The sequence below is a fragment of the Ylistrum balloti genome, unplaced genomic scaffold (assembly GCF_031769215.1).
Source record: "Ylistrum balloti isolate Yb309-2 unplaced genomic scaffold, AGI_CSIRO_Ybal_v1 Utg370368, whole genome shotgun sequence".
Taxonomy (NCBI): domain Eukaryota; kingdom Metazoa; phylum Mollusca; class Bivalvia; order Pectinida; family Pectinidae; genus Ylistrum; species Ylistrum balloti.
In genome coordinates this window covers 1,529,286-1,538,569 of record NW_026782259.1, presented here as the reverse complement: position 1 = coordinate 1,538,569, position 9,284 = coordinate 1,529,286, and the positions used below count along the sequence as shown (strand labels likewise).

The 9,284-nt window shown below is 38.2% G+C and overlaps 2 non-coding genes across 2 annotated transcripts; both read right to left on the bottom strand.

Annotated features, from left to right (window-relative positions):
• Nucleotides 1-4,969: 4,969 nt before the first annotated feature.
• Trnag-ucc (transfer RNA glycine (anticodon UCC)) lies at nt 4,970-5,041 on the bottom strand. The gene has a single exon. It is a non-coding gene; the product is annotated as a tRNA-Gly (tRNA).
• A 2,645-nt stretch (nt 5,042-7,686) lies between these two features.
• Nucleotides 7,687-7,758, bottom strand: Trnag-ucc (transfer RNA glycine (anticodon UCC)). The gene has a single exon. It is a non-coding gene; the product is annotated as a tRNA-Gly (tRNA).
• Between the last annotated feature and the right edge of the window lie 1,526 nt (nt 7,759-9,284).

Here is a 9,284-nt window from a genome sequence, read left to right as displayed (position 1 = left end):
ACATTAAATGGTAAAACTATAGGTACAGGCGAATAATCTGATTTGTCTAGAGTGGGTTTCAGGAAAAAAACTGACCAATAACAGGTTTCTTTTAAGATTACAAAGGAGCGACACCCAACTTCAAAGCCACTACAACACACAGGTATGTGACCTCGAGATTCATTTCATGTACATCAAAGGATCAAACTAGTCTTGTCGTCTTATCCACTACACAATACTTAAATGGCTCATGCTATTTCAACAATACTTGTGTCAAATAATAGATTATCCAATTATCTTTTTGTTGATATTCTTTAGGAAAAGAGCCGATATCCGAAATTTAAGATGATGTTTGTGTGGGGTTCAAATAATTTCCCTTTCAATAATTTTTGAAGGCTACTTTTTAAGTTCTTTATATTTTTCTTGATTTTGTACATTTATAGAAACGATAATACAGAATGATTCAAATTGATTATATCGCGAGGGGAATTTAAGCAACAAAAAGCAATTTGCGTCGTGGGGAGTCGAACCCGTATCGACTGCTTGGAAGGCAACCATTTACCGTTACACCACCGATTTTAAACGCAAATACTTTTTAAGATACAATATAAATGTTTGTTTCCGGGATTTCATCAACATTTCTAGGCTGTTAGACCGTGATTGATAGCATAAGACAAACCCAGTGATTCAAATTGAATCATACATTACATTTGTATGTAGTAACATCAAAACACCTGTTGTCATGGAAATCACTCCTAAAAACGTGCTGTTATGCGCCAGTAAGGTCACTGAAAACCACTTGAAAAGTTTACATTTACCTAATACTAACAAAAAGTATCAAACAATTGTTATATGATGATATATATGGTGATGACACTTCTATCAACAGTATTTACATTTATACTGAGAGGAAATAGAAACGCAATGAGCAGAAAGTTAATATTGTAAATTAAATCCTTGACGTACACCCCTGAAACTTGACAAATGTGTGCATTTGAGTTAGGTCCCTATGGTACCGTGTTAAAATCACTGATGCATAACTAAACTGCGCACTCCACTTGTACAAAAGAATAAGAGAAAAAAACACGATATCTCGAACCCAGTATGAAGGATTGGTTCAAAATCTGTGTGTGCGAATCTTCAGACATATCCGTCTTGATTTCCCACATTTTAAGCATAAACACTTCACCGTAAAAATGCCACGACGTTGACAGGGGTCATGCCATTGCACTTCTTATGCAATGTACCCCGCAAAAACAGGTCGCTAATCAATTTGCAGTCCATCCATCGAGCATTTGCCGTTTCATCCCTACATGCCACCGGAAGGGTTACAGACCGTCCCCTAAGCGGTCGCCCTCGTGTGACGACGCGTCGGCAGAATAGGGCAATGCGACTTTCGCACCTACGCAATCGCTTTCTGACGGCCACGGAAACAGCAAGGAACACAATTGGGTGTCATCATGTTCCAACTGATTCAAAGACAGTGCGTACTCGACTGCGCGCCTTCGGTCTAGACGGCCATATGTTGGTCACAGCTTAATGCGCGGCGACGTGCCAGACGAATGCAATGGCTGAACGCACATTCCGCTTCCCAATGTCAACGTTGAAAACCATTTGGAAAGGTTTTCGCTTTACCGGGCAGACTAACAAATAGACGTATCAAAGCAATTGTTTTATGATAGAGAATAACCGCTTTGAGGAGGATCGGTCACGGTATGGAGAGGGATTGCGCATGGTATTAAGACTCCTCTGGTCGTTAAAAATTAAATCCTTGACGTAAAGCGCCCCATGTTATTCCTCTAGTACAGCAGCGTCAACTGACATTTCAGCAGGACAACGCCCATTAGGTCCGTATGGTTTGCCATAGTTATCTGATCAAGTCCTAAACTGCGCACAGCCCCATCTCCCCAAAAGAATTCCTCGAGTTGGACCAAGGAGCAGGCGTCAACCAACGTCGCTCAGTTGTGTGTTGCAAATGGATAAGGACATATCCGTCTACCAAAGAGGAGGGTTAATAACCCGATAATTCAATGCACAAACAATTCACCCACAAATGTGGGTCCAGAACCCACGTCATTTTGAGTGGGGTACTCTTGAATCAACGTCAAATTTGAAAGGTTTACTTAACGTACACGAAGGAAATTATCGTAGATGACAGAGTGGTCCACTCTCTTCCAGTTACACCATAATTACATTCTAAAGCCCTTTTCTATTTTCCGTATTTGACTGGACCTAATTGCGTTTCAGAAGGATATTTTTCTATACATCTTTAAATCAGAAGTCAGCTAACATCTCTTGAAACAACGGTTCGCTCGGCAGATAATTCTTTAGGTGTATGTTGACCTTGCTTTCTATTTTCATCGCAATATCGTTATCTGTGATTGAAGCGAAAAATCTGCTAGGTAACTCTGATCAGAGTCTGAAAAAAGTTTCTTCCATGAAGAAAGCAACTATGTTGACCGTTACACCACCGACGCCTTGTTTGATCGGGGACATCCTCTTTCGTCGGATTCAAATGTTAACCAGTGTGATTTCTTTTGAATTTGTGTCCAGGTCATATCATCCTTTAAGGAATCAGCGTGCAAAAGCCTGAACGACATCATCCAAATCCGTAGCAGGTTCACACACTGTATTTATGTGTTGTAACATTGAAATCAGGTCCTGTCGTCATGGCAATTATTCCAGGTTTTCCCTAAAACAGAGGTTGGATACTAGATGGAAAAAAGGTTTTATACCTATAACAATTAAAGGCCTTGGTTTATATAACATAGATCTTGCTTTTCGTTGAGTCATCATTGTAATAGATCGCTTTGGAGTTGAAATATCTGACAAAATCATGGTGACTTTCACACCAACGACGATGTTAACTTCACATATTTTTTTTCTGTCATTTAGATCTAAAAAGAATTTCGCTGGTACAAGTTAAGTTTCCGGGTTAGTAGTCCAGCTACCACGTTCAGCCGGTATAAGGGATTTTTCTCGAAATAGAAATATTATTAGTCTATAAGACAGCTCACGTGTTTATGACTAGTTGTCAAATCCTTATCAATGTGAATGTCTGAAATCACACTTACTCATATTAAACGTCATTTCATAACAGCACCATATTTTGTATGACTTCATCAACATGTTACTATCGAAGTGACAGTCATCAAGTCGTTTACTAAACACTTTTATATTCAAATACATTTTCTATTAATATGTTGCGACATATATAAATATGCGTATTGATTGAACTACATGAATTGTCAATGTGAACATACCTTGAGAATGCCTTTTTGTTATATCAATACATCGTTGGTGACCGTATCTTATATACAGTAAACTATATAACAGAAACGTCTCATTCTTAATTCGCACAATAATCATGACTTCGCCATTTACATGGTAAAACTATAGGTACAGGCGAATAAACCTGATTGGTCTAGAGCGGGATTCAAGAAAAAACACTGACCAATAACATGTTTCTTTTCAGATAACAAAGGAGCGACACCAAACTTCAAAGCCAATACAACACACTTCTTTATAAATTATTTATATTTTTCTTGATTTTGTGAATCGAGAATCCAGAATGATTCAAATTGATTATATCGCTTTCTATTCAAACAAATAATTAGCAGGGAGATCTTACTTTTTGTCATAATAATTTAAATTTTGTATTCTATTGAAGAGGGGAATGATATTATGCAGCAACAAAAAGCAATTTGCGTCGTTCGAACCCGGATATGCTAAGGCAACCATGCTGACCGTTACACCACCGACGCCTTGCTAAATGCAAATATCCTTTGTCTTTCGCTTCAGATATCTTGCCATTGTCAAACTTGTTTAAATGTTTGTTTCCGGGTCATTTCATCCCCTGGAGAATCGTCTAGGCCATTAGACCGTGATTGATAGCATAAGACAAACCCACTATGTACAACATACTAGGATCACACATCACATTTGTATGTTGTAACATCGAGACGCCTGTTGTCATGGAAATCACTCCTAAAAACGTGCTGTTATGCGCCAGTAAGGTCACTGAAAACCACTTGAAAAGTTTACATTTACCTAATACTAACAGAAAATATCAAACAATTGTTATGTGATGATATATATGGTGATGACTTACGATCCCATCAACAGTACTTACATGTACGTATGTGATGAAAGCTGTGAAGAGACGCTAGATTTTTTCACTACTCATTTTTCTTTCTGAATAAAGTTATCATTGTGGTATGGATCCAGTGATCGTTTTTTTAAGTACATTATAAAATAAATGTACGACTGCTTGGAAGACAATGCTGACCGTTACACCACCGACGCCTTGACATGAGAGAAATTCTTCTTTCCTCGGATTAAAATATTTCAGTATTTTTTTATTTGACGTTTGTTTCCGTGTCATTCGATCCTCTGGAGAACCAGCTAAGTTTGTACATTTGGGTGTAGTAATATTTAAATCAAGACATCCGTTGTCATGGTACTCACCAACACATACATGTTACCTAAAGTTTTATATCAACTTCTATTGATAGAGTCCTGAATCATCTCATGAAAGGAATCCCCTTATTATAATGATTTAAATCCGAATGAAAAGTACTACTTTAATTTCACCAGTTAGTGTTAATCAGCATATTTCACCTCAAATGGGAAAATTTGGTTGGGTTCTTATTGTGACATAAATATAACACAATTTCTATATGATGTCAATTAGTGGAGAGCACTGACGATCCCATTATCACAAGTTTAGTACATTGATGTAATATTGTTCTATCTATACGTGGATAAGGCGAGTCAGTGATCAATGTTATTGTATTGATGTGATTGCACCAGGTAAAACGGTGATTGGAAAATTTCGGTTGTAAACAACGCGTTTTTTTTCTGGAAGAATTATAAGGTGATGACTAGTTCTAATATACAATCGTTTTCCATTCTTCAATGACTAATTATTGTCCTATTAATCCAATGTTCGAGGTTTTGAAATATGGAACAAAATCATGTAAAATAAATGTGCGTCGGCCGGGAGTCGAACCCGGATCGACTGCTTGGAAGGCAACCATGCTGACCGTTACACCACCGACGCCTTATCTCTGCAGTATTTTTTGCCATTTAAATCTGAACAGAAATTTGCTGGTAACAGTAAAGTTTCCGGAGCAGCAGCCCAGTTGCCACGTCAGCCGGTAATAGTACGTGTCAATCTCAGCACATTTATTCTGTCTGTAAAATAGTTCCTGTGTTATTTACTAGTTGTCAATTTCTTGTAACGAAATAACGCCAGGTTATATCATCATGTAGCAATACATATGCAATTATGTGTGGAGTTAGTGGTTTGCCTACTATAAAACAGCACCTTTGTAAAATCAGGTTTTTCTCGTTTCACCTTCTAGTGTTTGTATTATACTCCTCAGCTGTAGCTGTTCTGTATTTATATTGACAATATTTATGGAATCTTCAGACACATTTTTTGTTGAAAATATTGACTGTATATTGTAATTATATTGGTAACAAATTAACATCAGACATTTTATCAAATTTAAGTCACACTTACACACACTGAACGTCACTTCATAACAGAAACGTATAAAATGAAATCAATCAGTTGGTGACTATAAGAGATAATCTAGTGAAATGCGTTCACTGTTATCATATCTAAGACCTCTGAATCATTTCAATAGTCAACTGGCTTCAAAAGTTTGTTGTCAGTAATCAAAATACTCACGCAATGTATAAATAAAAGACGTCTTAATTTGGGACATTTGGTTACCTACCATATTACGCCTTTTGAGAATACAGAAACGTACAACCCCTAAAAAAAAGTTGATAAAAAATGAATCAGTATGTTTAACGTCTTTGGCATAACCCAGAAGTTTAAGTTTTTCGAAAGAAAAATCTGCTAAGTAACTCTGATCAGCGTCTGAAAAAAGTTTCTTCCATAAAGAAGGCAACCATGCTGACCGTTACACCACCGACGCCTTGTTTGATCGGGGACATCCTCTTTCGTCGGATTCAAATCGTTAACCAGTGTAATTTCTTTTGAACGTTTGTGTCCGGGTCATATCATCCTTTGAAGAATTATCTTGGTCAAAAGCCTGAGAATGACATCATCAGACAAATCCGTAGCAGGTTCACACACTGTATTTATGTGTTGTAACATTGAAATCACGACACTTGTCGTCATGGCAATTATTACCACAAATGTTATGCGCCTGTAGGGTCAAAGAACTCCATTTTTTAATATAGACATTAACATAACAATTTACATCAACTACTTTTGACAGTGTTGTGAATCTTTCCACCAAGGAATCCCCTCGTCATAATTCAAACACCTCGTTTTACCTCGAATGAGGAAAATATAGCATGAAATTTTATTTTGATAGAAACATCAAACAACTGTTGTATGACGTTAGTTAATGTAGAAAACTGACGATCTGTACATCTGGGATTTAAACCAGTCAGTTAGCAAAAGTATTTATAAAGAACAGGATTTTCCCCGGTAAAACAGAGATTGGATACTAAGATGGGGAAAAAACGAGGTTTTATACCTATAACAATTAAAGGCATTGATTTATATAACATAGATCTTGCTTTTCTTCATTGAGTCATCATTGTAGTATAGATCAAGTCCTTGAGGAGTTGAACTATCTGACAAAATCATAGTGACTTTCACACCAACGACGATGTTAACTTCACAGAATATTTTGTCATTTAGATCTAAAAAGAATTTCGCTGGTACAAGTTAAGTTTCCGGATTAGGATTTCAGCTACCACTTTCAGCCGGTATAGAGGATTTTAATCTCAAAATAGAAATATTATTAGTCTATAAGACAGCTCACGTGTTTATGACTAGTTGTCAAATCCTTATCAATATGAATGTCTGAAATCACACTTACTCATATTAAACGTTATTTCATATCAGCACCATATTTTGTATGACTTCATCAACATGTTACTATCGAAGTGACAGTCATCAAGTCGTTTACTAAACACTTTTATATTCAAATACATTTTCTATTAATATGTTGCGACAATGATACATTCTAAATATGCGTATTGATTGAACTACATGAATTGTCAATGTGAACATACCATTGAGAATGCCTTTTTGTTATATCAATACATCGTTGGTGATCGGTAGTCGATCATAGCACAGTAAACTATATAACAGAAACGTCTCATTCTTAATTCGTCAGGGATCATGATGACTTCGCCATCTGGAACATTACATGGTAGAACTAAAGGTACAGGCGAATAATCTGATTGGTCTAGAGTGGGTTTCAGGAAAAAAACTGACCAATAACAGGTTTCTTTTAAGATTACAAAGGAGCGACACCCAACTTCAAAGCCACTACAACACACAGGTATGTGACCTCGAGATTCATTTCATGTACATCAAAGGATCAAACTAGTCTTGTCGTCTTATCCACTACACAATACTTCGGTAAATGGCTCATGCTATTTCAACAACGTAGTTGTGTCAAATAATATATTATCCAATTATCTTTTTGTTGATATTCGTCAGGAAAAGAGCCGATATCCGAAATTTAAGATGATGATTTGCGTGTGGGGTTCCTGTACCTGCTAATTTCCCTTTCAATAATTTTTGAAGGCTACTTTTTAAGTTCTTTATATTTTTCTTGATTTTGTACATTTATAGAAACGATAATACAGAATGATTCAAATTGATTATATCGCGAGGGGAATGATATTATGCAGCAACAAAAAGCAATTTGCGTCGGCCGGGAGTCGAACCCGGATCGACTGCTTGGAAGGCAACCATGCTGACCGTTACACCACCGACGCCTTTCTAAATGCAAATATCTTTTTTCTTTCGCGTCAGATATCTTACAATCGTCAAACTTGTTTAAATGTTTGTTTCCGGGTCATTTCATCCACTGGAGAATCGTCTAGGCTGTTAGACCGTGATTGATAGCATAAGACAAACCCAGTGAGTACAACATACTAGAATCATACATTACATTTGTGTGTAGTAACATCAAAACACCTGTTGTCATGGAAATCACTCCTAAAAACGTACTGTTATGCGCCAGTAAGGTCACTGAAAACCACTTGAAAAGTTTACATTTACCTAATACTAACAAAAAGTATCAAACAATTGTTATATGATGATATATATGGTGATGACTTACGATCCCATCAACAGTATTTACATTTATACTGAGAGGAAATAGAAACGCAATGAGCAGAAAGTTAATATTGTAAATTAAATCCTTGACGTACATCCCTGAAACTTGACAAATGTGTGCATTTGAGTTAGGTCCCTATGGTACCGTGTTAAAATCACTGATGCATAACTAAACTGCGCACTCCACTTGTACAAAAGAATAAGAGAAAAAAACACGATATCTCGAACCCAGTATGAAGGACTGGTCCACATTCTGTGTGTGCGAATCTTCAGACATATCCATATTGATTTCCCACATTTTAAGCATAAACAATTCACCGTAAAAAATGCCACGACTGTCCGAAGTTGACAGGGGTCATGCCATTGCACTTCTTATGCAAGGTACCCCGCAAAATCAGGTCGCTAATCAATTTGGAGTCCATCCATCGAGCATTTGCCGTCTCATCAAAAGACTGCATGTTACCGGAAGGGTTGCAGACCGTCCCCGAAGCGGTCGCCCTCGTGTGACGACGCGTCGGCAGGATAGGGCAATGCGACTTTCGCACCTACGCAATCGCTTTCTGACGGCCACGGAAACAACAAGGAACACAATTGGGTGTCATCATGTTCCAACTGATTCAAAGACAGTGCGTACTCGACTGCGTGCCTTCGGTCTAAGACCGCGGCCATATGTTGGTTCACAGCTTAATGCGCGGCGACGTGCCAGACGAATGCAATGGCTGAACGCACATTCCGCTTCCCAATGCAACGTTGGAGAAGAGTCCTGTTCTGAGATGAGTCCAGGTTTTCGCTTTACCGGGCAGACGGCCGACGTCGTGTCTATAGACGTACCCACGAGCGCTATGCAGATGCTTTCGTGATAGAGAATAACCGCTTTGAAGGAGGATCGGTCACGGTATGGAGAGGGATTGCGCATGGTATTAAGACTCCTCTGGTCGTTATTCAGGGAAATTTCACGGCCGTCCGCTATAGAGATCAAGTCCTAGCGCCCCATGTTATTCCTCTAGTACAGCAGCGTCAACTGACGTTTCAGCAGGACAACGCCCGGTCGCATGTAGCGAGGGTTTGCCATAGTTATCTTGAAGCAAACAATGCTCCCACCCTATACTGGCCCCCATACAGCCCGAACATCTCCCCAATAGAACATTAATGGGACGAGTTGGACAGAAGGATAAGACGTAGG